At 45.7% G+C, this 11,996-nt stretch overlaps 1 non-coding gene across 1 annotated transcript; it reads right to left on the reverse strand.

Moving 5' to 3' along the window:
• Nucleotides 1-1,657: 1,657 nt before the first annotated feature.
• Nucleotides 1,658-1,729, reverse strand: trnah-gug (transfer RNA histidin (anticodon GUG)). The gene has a single exon. It is a non-coding gene; the product is annotated as a tRNA-His (tRNA).
• Nucleotides 1,730-11,996: the final 10,267 nt, after the last annotated feature.

An 11,996-nucleotide genomic window follows, 5' to 3' on the forward strand; every position in this document is an offset into this window, starting at 1 on the left:
GGATGATGGATTTGACGCTAAACCAGTGATTTTCAGATGAAGAATGTTATTAACATTTTCTGTACAGCTTCATGTTCGAAAAGATGAGGGAAAGAGCATAAGTACAACAAAAAAAAAGGGAAAAGGATATGTTCCATCTCAGAATTCGCTTAAATGTTTTTTTTAAAACGTGATTTTAATGGATGGACCTTTTAATTATGTAAACGTGGTACTCGTGGCCTAGCGGATCAGGCAATGGGGTCGTAATCGGTTGATCGGCTGTGGAGTGACCACATCTAAAACCGTTCTGTACACATAACCATGAGCCTTGCGGATGCACACAAGCTCCGAAACCCGTTGCTCAAACTGGTCAAGCCGGTGGCACTTGCTGCACATGTGGTCATCCAGGCTGCAAGGAGTGTCTAAGAATTCACACACGCTGCAGGCCGTAGAACACACGGGACTGAGTTAAATTGCCATACTTTTTGTTCGGTTTTAATTAAAAGGCTATTTCCTTAAATTTAAGCAGTGGTCTGCTTACTGCTATCTTCCTGTTGACAGCTCCGCCCTGCTCGAAGTCTCACTCTGCGGTGAGCCACATTTGCTGCAAGTTTCTGGTGTATTTCACAATTTCACGACCAGTTTTCCGAATATCATTTTACTGCCTCACCTCAAATTCGATTAGTACTGAGTACAGAGGAAGATTGAGGTATGAACGAATCGAGGAGTTAGAAATGTTAAAGGGATTCGACAGAGACCATAAAAGCAATTTCCTTTGGCGGGTGAATTATCATCTGCTGCCTGTTCTGCTGAGTGCCTCCAGCAGTTTGTTTTTAATATTGCGCTTTCACTACAACATCTTCCCTGACAAAACGCAACTTAACTGAAGGGGGCATTTCCTTTCTTGAGCTCTACTCACACACAAGCCCTCTACACATTTCCACACACCCGCTTTAAAGTCAGCCATTCCCGATCTCTGCGTCCTTGGCCAAGCGGCATTCCTCTCAGGGCAACCAGCTCGAACCGATACTTTTGCACAACGAGCGGTCTTTTCAAGTTTGTTCCATTTTTTCCATCGCTGATATTAACGGATAAAATGAATTCGGATTTTCTTTTACCAGTTCACCGCCCGATTGTCAGCCCATCGCTCACTCAGCTCAACTGCTGCGCACACAAACTTCATTTTTTTTTTCATTTTGCGTTGACGGAATCACCGGATTCACGAGAAAATGTCGCGTCCAATCGAGTGGCTGCACTTCCTAAATGCAATCCGACTTTCCCAGCTCTTGTCCTCCCGGCGGTCAAACATCTAAATAAAACCGTAGGGTTCGAGGCAGCTTTGGTGAGTTTGCGACAGTACTTCCCGTAACAGTTAAGGTAGCAGAGCAAACTTAACGGTGGAAATATTGAACATGAGAGTTAGATGAGGCAATGCCTCAGCAAAGTTTCAATGTAAATGAAAGAGGGAAGTAAAGGAGGTTATTGATTCTAAAAGGGAGACGAATCTCCGAGAAGATATGGGGTTGAATTCTGGACAATTAAGCGCAGGCAAAAGAGAGTGCTCGGTTCTGAAGTAATGAATAGGTTTTCATTACCAAAAAGCATGTCCTCATGCAACTCAAATTGTCCTATAGTTTTTAGTAGCTATCACATGGATAAAATTGCAGAAGGAAAGGCATGCCGTGACTCGGATTCGAACCGAGGTTGCTGCGGCCACAACGCAGAGTACTAACCACTATACGATCACGGCAACACATGCCAATTGCTCGACCAGTTCTTCCCTGCAGCTAGTTTATAGAATGCAACCTCTCGAATATATGGCTCACCAACTTATATCTGTGTTTTGAGCCTATCGATACATTCCGCTATGTGCCAACGCCTGACAAGCACTGCGAAACCTGTGTTCAATCTGAAAGCAGATTGCTCACAACACTTACTTAGAAATCTAGAAATATAATCAGTTTAAAAAATGATTCACTTCGTATAATGTCAATTTACAATTCTCTCAATATCAAATTTAATCAGATTTCAATTGTTCTTCCAGGGCCCCGAGGCTCCCTGGGCAAGACCTTCAAACTGTATCAATTACCGCAAACTGTTAAGACGATGGAGGCCAGGGCATATGCCCTCCACTCTCTGGCCCTCAATTGTTCCAGGTCTTCTCACTTCCACCCTCACTCTATATTCAAAATAACATTCAATTTAACTGAGGAAGTGGGATTTTTTTTGATAGCTAGTTCGCTCTTTTGGAAAAGTGTTGGGGTGCGAGTTGTTCTGGCAGGTTGCTACGGTGAAGCGAACAGCAATTGTTTCCGAAGTTATGCTCTGAATTATGCGAATGGAAGGAATGGAAAATTCGCATTGAATTAAGTAACGATTGGCCGCAAATTGGCCGCAATTCCGCAGGGAAAAGTCTTTTGAAAGCTCGTGGTGCATGACTGTGTTCGGAAATGGTAGAGCGTAAAACAGGTGTGTGGAATTGTAAAGAGACCTCTTGTGTTCAGAGAAGGAACTGTGCCCCTGAGGTAAGCTTCGTGTCTTTAGGAAAGCTGTAGTATAGAATAAATTATTTGTATTGCCCCATTCGAATCGCTTTCACAATTCAACACTTGGATCAGTTCACCTCCCAATCTTCATTTGGACGGAGAACTAATGTAATTTCAGTTGAAACAGGAAAATATAACAACAGAGGGCGCTGGTGAGAAGTGACTGAAGCATTCTGGGAGAAGTCACCGCAGACACCACGACTCAGGAGGGAATTGAGGAGGACCCACTGTCAAAGAACGGAATAACCCCAAACATTACATTGCTATAGTGTTTCCATCCCTCCCTCCTCCTCAAACCTAAAAAAAAAGGAGAGAGGAAGAGGCAGTGCCTTCAGGAGTGCACCATACCTGCGAGGGACACTCTTCTGAAAGTGGATTTTAAAGAAAAAGCAGCTGATTGGTGAGTAAATCCTGGGAGCAGACTCGGAGGGAGGAACACCGGAATGGTGAGTATAAATCTAGCTTACCTCTGGGATTCGCGGCCTTGTCTCCAGGGCATAGACTCGGAGTGAGGAGCACCAGAGTGGTGAGTATAAATTAGCTTACATCAGGGATTCGCAACCTTGTCTCCAGGGAGCAGACTCGGAGGGAGGAGCACCGGAGCGGTGACCTCGGGGCACAGAGTAACTGAAGCCAAAACTGAAAAAGTGACATCACAGGAAAGCTGTGACCTGATTGGTTGGTAGGAAATCTGCACCAAATTTGATTTTAAAAAAACACTGCAAAGCTAATTAGTAAATTAATTATCTAAGTCGAGATGGCTGGGCAGGTGATGTGCTGTAGCTGTATGATGTGGGAGCTGGCAGAACCCATTGCAAGCCACAGTGACCACATCTGCAGCAAGTGCTGGTTGCTGGACGGACTCTGGCTCAGAATTGATGAGCTGGAGTCCGAGCTCCGGACGCTGTGGCACATCCGGGAGGGGGAGAGTTACCTGGACACTGACGTTGGTGCACCTATCCTCCGAAAGGATTTGCAAGATCTTTTGGAGGCAGCACTGGTGGTATTTCTCCAGAGTTTTGAGGCGCCTGGTGTAGAAACCCCACATCTCAGAGTCATATAGGAGGGCAGGTATCACTACTGCTCTGTAGGCCATGAACTTGCTGCCGTGTCTGAGACCCTGACCTTAAAATGCACTCTTCCTCAGGTGGCTGAAGGCTGCACTGGCACACTGAAAGTGGCGTTGACACTTGTCGCCAATGTCTGCCATTGTTGTTAGTAGGTTCCCAAGGTATGGACACAGATGCAAGCATTCTCTGCATACCGTAGTTCAATGAAAGGGGATGGGGCAATCTTGGACCTGGCTTGCAGGCTACATAGATTGGACAGGTTCCCATTTGTTCTGTAGTTTAGCTCCAATCCAGCAGGGAGCCTGCTGAGGTGAGATGGAGCACTGCAGCAAGTAAGATCAAGAAGAACATCGGTGCCTTGACACAGTCTTGCTCGTCCCCTTTCCTATCGGGAATTGAGCCTGTGGTGGATCCAATGGAACCACGGCTTGCATGTCATCATGGAGCAGGTGGAGAATGGTGATCAACTTTTAGGGGCAGCAGTAATGGAGGCGGATGCTCCATAATGCTTCTCGGTTGACAATATGGACGGTTTTTGTGACGTCGAAGAAGGCCATGTACAAGGGTTGGTGCTGTTCCCTGCATTTCTCTTGCAGTTGCCACATGGTAAAGAGCGTGTCAGTTGTGCCCCTTAGCAGACTGAATCCGCATTGCAACTCTGGGAGGAGCTCTTCAGCCGCAGGGAGAAGGCGATTGAGGAGGCTTCTTGCGATGACCTTCCCCTGGCCACCAGCATGGAGATTCCTCTATAGTTGCCACAGTCAGACGTGTCACCTTTCTTGAAGATGGCCACGATTACGGAGTCTCTGAGATCTCCAGGCATGCTCTATTCCTTCCCAATAAGGGATATAAGGCCACGCCAACAGTGCATCTCCACCATTCTTCAGTGGGGATTCTGTCTACTCCTGATGCCTTAAACAAAAATAGCTGGAAAAACTCAGCAGGTCTGACAGCATCTGCAGAGAGGAAGACAGTTGACGTTTCGAGTCCATATGACTCTTCATCAGAACTAAGGAAATAGAGAAATGAGGTGAAATATAAGCTGACAGAGGGGGATGGGACAGGTAGAGCTGGATAGAGATAATATCACCACCGTCAACACCCCTTTGCTCTTTTGTCTATGACATCTTTGGCAATCTCTTCTTTGTCCCCACCTATCACTGGTCCTCTAATCAGCTCTACCTGTCCCACCCTCCTCTACCAGCTTTTATTTCACCTCATTTCTCTATTTCCTTAGTTCTGATGAAGAGTCATACGTACTCAAAACGTCAACTGTGTTTCTCTCCGCAGATGCTGTCAGACCTGCTAAATTTTTCCAGCTATTTTTGTTTTTGTTTCAGATTTCCAGCATCTGCAGTATTGTGTTTTTATACTCCTGATGCCTTGTTGCTCTTTAGCTGTTGAATGGATTTTTCTACCTCGTGCTGGTTTTGATTGTGCTGAGACGGTTGTCGGTAGCATGCATAGGATGGAGTTGAGGGCACTCGTGTTGAAGACAGAGTCTCTGTTTAAAAAATATTTGAACTGCTCCTTCCAGTGGGCATTGACTGCCTCTCTGTCCTTGATGAAACCAGTCTGTTCTTGGCCAACAGTGGAGAGGGGCCTTGGGTGCTCAGGCCGTGGATGGTCTTGGCTGTGCTAAAGAAACCAACCATGCCGTGTTGTTAGCTAACTATTACATCTCCTGCTCTATCTCCATCCACCATCTGTTCTTTATGTCACGGGATTTTTGCCACGCCTCAGCCTTCTGTAGAGTTGCTTTCTTGCTCTCAAGTGGGTTGCAGTTTCAGGTTCAGAAATGCCTTGCACTTGCAGCATAACAGCTCCTTATCATTCTCATAGAACTGGTCTTGCTGTTTCCTGGTCGAGTGACCATGTGTCTCTTCGCAGGTGCTGATGATGGAGACCTTGATGGCAGACCAGTCACTGTGGACACTCTCCGTCTCTGGGTCACGGGGAGTTGCGAGGTTGGCAGTGAGGCGTCACCACGGTCCTTGAGCACCTCAGTGTTAATTTTGCTGTAGCATTGTTTATGTCGCCGTCGCTGCTTTGGGTCTACCTTGATGTTGACGAAAGATTGAGTTAGGTGTTGGTCCGTCCAGCAGTCATCGGATCCTGTCATGGCGCGAATGATATGCACGTCCATGCGGTCCCTCGCCCTGGCAATGACGTAGTCGAGCAGGTACCAGTGCTTCGAGGGAGTGTGTCGCCATAAGGCCTTGTGCTTGCCTCCCTGACGGAATAAGGCGTTGCTTATGACAAGGCCGTATTCTCGGCATTCTGTCAAGAGCCGGGTACCGTTTGTATTGGACTTTGCTTCACCCTCTCTGCCGATGATATCTCCCTAGGCCTTGATTTCGCAAAGGAGAACCAACTTAATGCCCGCTGGGGTTCCGGCCAGGGGTAGCTCACGGCTGGAGTAAAATTCCTCTTTGGGCTCATCTGTAGTACCCTGTGTTGGTGCGTACGCGCTGAGGACTGCAGCTCATTCTTTCTGAGCCAAGGTGAGCCGGAGGGTCATGAGGCGCTCGTTTAACCCGCAAGGGGTGTCTTTGAGGCGGCCAACTAGTTCAGTTTTAATGGTGAAGCCAATTCCGTGGAGGTACTTTTCGAGAAAAAGATGTAACCGCCACCTTTTTTATTGAGCTGGCATTCCCCTGCCCGCCGGCCTCACTTAATGCGGTGATGTCAATGTCGAAACGTCTGAAATCCCACAGAACGATCGCTGTATGCCGTTTCGGCTTATTACTGTTGGGGTTGTCCATGAGGGTCCTTACGTTCCCGGCGTCGGACTTCATTTTAAGGGGCTGGAATATGCCTCCCCGTGAGTTATTTTAACCTGGGGCGGCCGTTGCACACCAGCAATTACACGGGACTGACGAGTAAGGCCTTGGTCCAGTTTCAGGGGATTCGAGACGAGCAGAGGCCAGGCTCCGCTGTGTGGGCCTAGGACACACATACGCCAACAGTCCTCTGCTCTCCTTCCCACAGGACCTTACTCCCTGGGATTCAGAAAGAGCACTGGCGGTCTCGCGATTTCGCCGCTCTTCTGGGTGGTCGTTGCTGTCTTCGGGTGCTCACCTGCCCTGGCTTTACACTGCCGACTGCCTCTGCCGACTGAGAGACAGTTCCCTGAATTCTGGCTGTTTTATTTCCTGAACTCTCGCTGATTTATGCCCTGAACTGTCGCTGTTTTATTCCCCGAACTCTCGCTGATTTATCTTCCGAACTTTCGCTGTTTTACCCCATCCCCGACACTTGCTGATTTACCTGCCCAAACTCTCGCTGATTTACCGACCTCCCTGAATAGTCTTCTCCTGTTCCTATTTCTTATGTTCCTGTGTTCGTAAACCTGTATCTGTTGGAAAGAGTCAGCAGACTGAGTACTTGTTGAATTTGAACTGAAAAGGTAAAATTATGTTTGGAAACGGGCTGTGAAAGAGTGGAATAAATTAACGCAGAACAGCAGCTATGGCTGACTTGGCAGTACTGTGGATCTCAAGGATTCAGACCCCACCCCAGTGTTTGAGCACAAAAATCAAGGCTGGGCCTCAGGGCAGTGACAAGTGGGCCTTTTAGAGGACAGCGTTGGGCTGCCTGCTGGGCTGGAAATAATCGATCCCCCAGCAGTAAACTGAAGAAAAGCATGAGGGTTTATTCCAGCTCATAAGAACTCGCTGAATTAAAGCGGCAATCTCCTCACCTCACCTCCACAGTTGCAGTTTTATTAACTTCACCATTATCTTAAATCTTCAACAGATTTATGAGAAAACTTGTTGCTAATGGAATAAAAGGGACAGTAGCAACGTGGATACCAAATTGGCTGAAAAATACGAGAGTAATTGTCAATGGATATTTTTCCGGCTGGAGGAAGGTTGGTAGTGGAATTCCCCAGGGGTCGGTATTGGGACCCTTGCTTTTCCTGGCATACATTAATGATCTAGATCTTGGTTTACATGGGGACAATTTCAAAGTTTGCAGATGATACGAAGCTTGGGAGTGTTGTAAACTGTGAGGAGTAAATGTAGAACTTCAAAAACACATAGACAAGTTGGTAGAGTGGTCAGATATGTGACAGATGAAGTTCGATGCGGGGAAGTATGAGATGATGCATTTTGGTAGGAGGAACACGGACAGACAATATAAAATAAGGGGTGAAATTTTGAAGGGGGTGCAGGAGCAGAAAGACCTGGGTGTATATGTGCATAGGTCATTGAAGGTGGCAGGCCAGGTGGCGAGAGCAGTTAATAAAGCATATAGCATCTTGGGCTTTATTAATAGGGGCGTAGAGTGCAAGAGCAAAGAGGTTATGCTGTATTTATATGACACTTGTGTACGATTCTGGGCGCCACTTTATAGGAAGAATGTGAATACACTGGAGAGAGTGCAGAGAATGTGTACAAGAATAGTTCCAAGGATGAGAAACTTCAGTTACGAAGATAGATTGGAGAGGTTGGGACTGTTCTACTTGGAGAGAAGAAGGCTAAGAGGAGATTTGATAGAGATTTTCAAGATCAAGAGTAGGCTGGACAGAGTAGATCGGGAGAAGCTGTTCCTGCTTGTAAAAGGATCAAGAATGAGAGGCACATATTTAAAATGATTTGCAAAAGAAGCAAATGTGACGTGAGAAAAAACTTTTTCATACAACGAGCGGTTCGGGTCTGAAATGCATTGCCTGGAAGTGTGGTGGAGGCAGGCTCAATGGAGGCATTCAAAAGGACATTAGATGATTATTTGAATAGAAACAATGTGCAGGGGCACAGGGGAAAAGGCAGGGCAATGGCACACATAATGCTGATTTGGAGAGCCGTGCAGACACGATGGGCCGAATGGCATCCTTCTGTGCCGTTAAAAATTCTGTGATTCTTTCTCTCGTTCCCGATTGTTTTGTCAGTGAAATCAGTCTCCCCCATTTGCTCTATCAGCTTTTCCGCCCACTCCCGCTTAAAATGTTGAACGTTTCATCAGATCTTCGCTTATCCATCTTTACTCTGAAGAGAACCATTACGGCCTTTTTCGTCCCTCCGCAGAATTGAATTTCAGCCACCCTGGACATGAGGCACAGAGAAAGACGAGATCGTCGTTACTGGACATCGGGAAATGAAGACTAATATTAGTTTCAGGGCAATTCGAATATTTAGAAACAGAAAATGAAATGAATGGTTCGAATGCAGAAGCCTAGAGGAGAGTTATTCATGGTGACATAGATGTTTGCAAAACTGGCAATGTCAGGCTGTCCCCATGTATCCAACATAAATGTTTCATGGATTAATTAACAACTACCGGCCATTGCAGCCCTTGAGCCGCAATCGGTTAGGGGTTTCGGATATTAACTGAAGGATTGGCGTTGCAATTCCACCCAGTGTCAAAGCTTATCGCTCTTTCATCTCCTAAATTATTCATGCCACGTAGTTTTGGGTTGTGTCCTTCAGCTACAGTAACATATTGGCCGAATATTGTCTGCTCTGATGCCAATCAGTGAGGTCCCAGCGAGTTAATTTAAGAGTATTCATTTCAAACGAATGACACTGACATCCACCCCGTTAGAAACATACGAAGATATTGAGCTGAAACTTAATAAGTGATATTGCATCTACAGACACACTCGAATTAGAGCGCGAGCATTGGGCACCTGGAAAAATTCCCAATATATATTCAGTTTTGGTCACCTGGAACATTCCCAATACAGATCCAATTTATGCACCTGGCTACATTGCCAGTAGTGCTACATTTACTGGCACCGATCACATCCTCCAAAACGGCGGCACCTGCCTTCACATGGTGAAATTCTCAGCACAGTGGTGAATTCCAGCACCTGACCACTAGGAACTGAAATGCCGATGAGTTTGACGTCTGTTGTGGAAAGTTAATGGAATCAATTACTGATGAGACATTGATTGGGAACAACCATAACAGTGAATAAGAATCAGAAAACTAATTCATAATGCCGAAAGGTATGGAATGTGAATCGTCCGAAAGGAAATAAAAATAGAAAGAACTGCAAAAACTCAACAGTTCTGGCAGCATCTGTGCTAAGAGAAACAGTTAGCGTGAACCCTGTTCATCCCTCCATAGATGCTGGCACACGTGCTGAGCTTTTCCACAGTAGTTCCTGTTTTTATTTCAGATATCGAGCATCAGCAATGCTTTGCTTTTCTTAGAGCCTGAAAGGGACCCTCTTCAATCTTCTAAACTGCAAGAAACTGCAATCGTAACCGGTGGGATTTGAACTGTTAGATTCTTGGCCCACCGCCCTAACTATTCGGGCACGACAGCGGGTCATATTTTCTGAAAATGCCGATTAATTGCATTGGCAAGTATGTCAGTTTAAGCCAGTTCTCTGCTCGAGCATCTCCTTTGGCGTTTTCTCCTTTGCTCTGTTGGTTTTATCCACGGTTTTTCCAACATGAAGCTGCGCAGGAACTGTGAATATATTTCTTCAGATTAATGTGAACACCCTCGCGTCGGCCCGGTCACCGCGTGACAGGTCTGGATCTACAAACAGGGAACTGACCGCCCTTGCTGCTACGCATTTGCGACAGAATCGTCAGCTCATCAATCACGCAGTCAACAGATCCGCTTATATTTACTGACCCCAGAGGGAGTAGTCATGTCAGGAAAACGGGGGGATGGGCAAAAAGATACAGAAATATAGAGGGAAAGCGATAAAGTGACCTCGGCAGAAACAGAGAAACAGTTAGAGCCCGTGTTTCACAACTCCAGCTGTATGTTAATTCTGAAAGTAAAGAAACGTTCACCTTTTACGAATACCAGATGCCCCAAAATGCTTTATAGCCCGTGAAATACTCTTGACGCAAAGTCTGTTTTATAATGACAGAGTTGCGGAAAAATCATGCAGCACGTGCCAAAAGAGCCTCTTATGAATTCATGTAAATAAATAATCTTTCTTTTTTTCTACGTCTTTAATCAACTCATTACTTGTTTGATGCACATTGAGCGGATGCACAATAAACAGTTGAATTTTGAGAAGCCTGCTTGGTTAAAATTTCATTCATTCAAGAAACATTAATAAGCTCTCCAAACCATCTCGAATTAATAATATTGCAAAATGTGAATATTTTTGTTCCACTTTTCCAAAGAGAATGTTGAGATATTACGCAATGATGAATTGGGATGTATTCATGGTCCGATTAGATGGTCAAAGCTTCAAGAGAAATTGCCTGGTTTCAACGAAGGGCATTGCCTTGGCAAACTTTCTGCTTTGTTTCCATTGGTTCAAAAGCTTGCTGCTGGCACCAGTCAATCCTACATTCTGCAATAAAGGGGATCTTTGAAAACTTAATTTGTGACTTGAAATGAAAGTTATTTAAACATGCAGGTCTCGTCCGAGCCTTGAATTCTGGATCTTCTACACACTCATTCAATGAGATGTCTTACCGAGAATCATACCTGTGGAGAAAGTAGTTACCAATAGCGCAGTAAAGTCCATCAGCCATGCTTTCAGGCTTCTTTTTTATGCATTTCTGGGACTTGGGCGTCGCTGGCTCGACCAACATTTATTGCCAATACCTAATTGCCCCTGAGCAGGTGGCGGTGAGCTGCCGTATTGAACCTCTGCAGTCGCTGTAGTGTAGGTTTGCTCACAGTGCTGTTAAGGAGGGAGTCCCAGGATTTTGACCAAGAGACAATGAAGGATTGGCAATGCATTTCTAAGTCAGGATGGTGAGGGGAACCTCCAGCTGGTGGTGTTCTCTTGTGCCTGCTGCCCTTGTCCTTATAGATGGTAGTGATCGTATGGTTAGAACGTGCTGCCTTAGGAGCATTGGTGAGATTCAACAGTGCATCTTGTAAATGGTACACAGTGCTGCCAGTGTTCGTCGGTGGTGGATGGAGTGAATGTTTGTGGAAGGGCTGCCAATCAAATGGGTTGCTTTGTCTTGGATGGTGTGAAGCTTCTTCAGTGTTGTTGGAGCTGCTCTCATTCAAGCAAGCGGGAAGTATCCTGAATTGTGCCTTGTAGATGGTGGAGAGGCTTTGTGGAGTTATGAGGTGAGTTGGCCGCCGCAGGAATCCTAGCGTCTGACCTACTCTTGTAGCCACCGTTTTCATATGGCTAGTCCAGTTCAGTTTCTGGACAATGGTAATCCCTAGGCAGTAATAAGAGTGGAAGCTGCTGCAAATACGCAATCAGTAACCTAGCAACTGTGGAGAGAGAAACAGAGTTCATGTTTCAGGTCGATGGGCTTTAATTAGAAATGGGAAAGTTAGAAATGTAATTAATATCAATCAAGTGAAAGCGGGCAGAGTGAAGAATTAACAAAATGAAACGTCTGTTATAGAGGGTAAGCCAGGAGAGATAAAATGGCAAAATAATTTGACATGTGATGTCCGAAGGGAGTGCTAAACAGGGAAACACAGGAAGATTGCAGCACAGAATGAG

Source organism: Cetorhinus maximus, chromosome 21 (assembly GCF_964194155.1).
Source record: "Cetorhinus maximus chromosome 21, sCetMax3.hap1.1, whole genome shotgun sequence".
Taxonomy (NCBI): domain Eukaryota; kingdom Metazoa; phylum Chordata; class Chondrichthyes; order Lamniformes; family Cetorhinidae; genus Cetorhinus; species Cetorhinus maximus.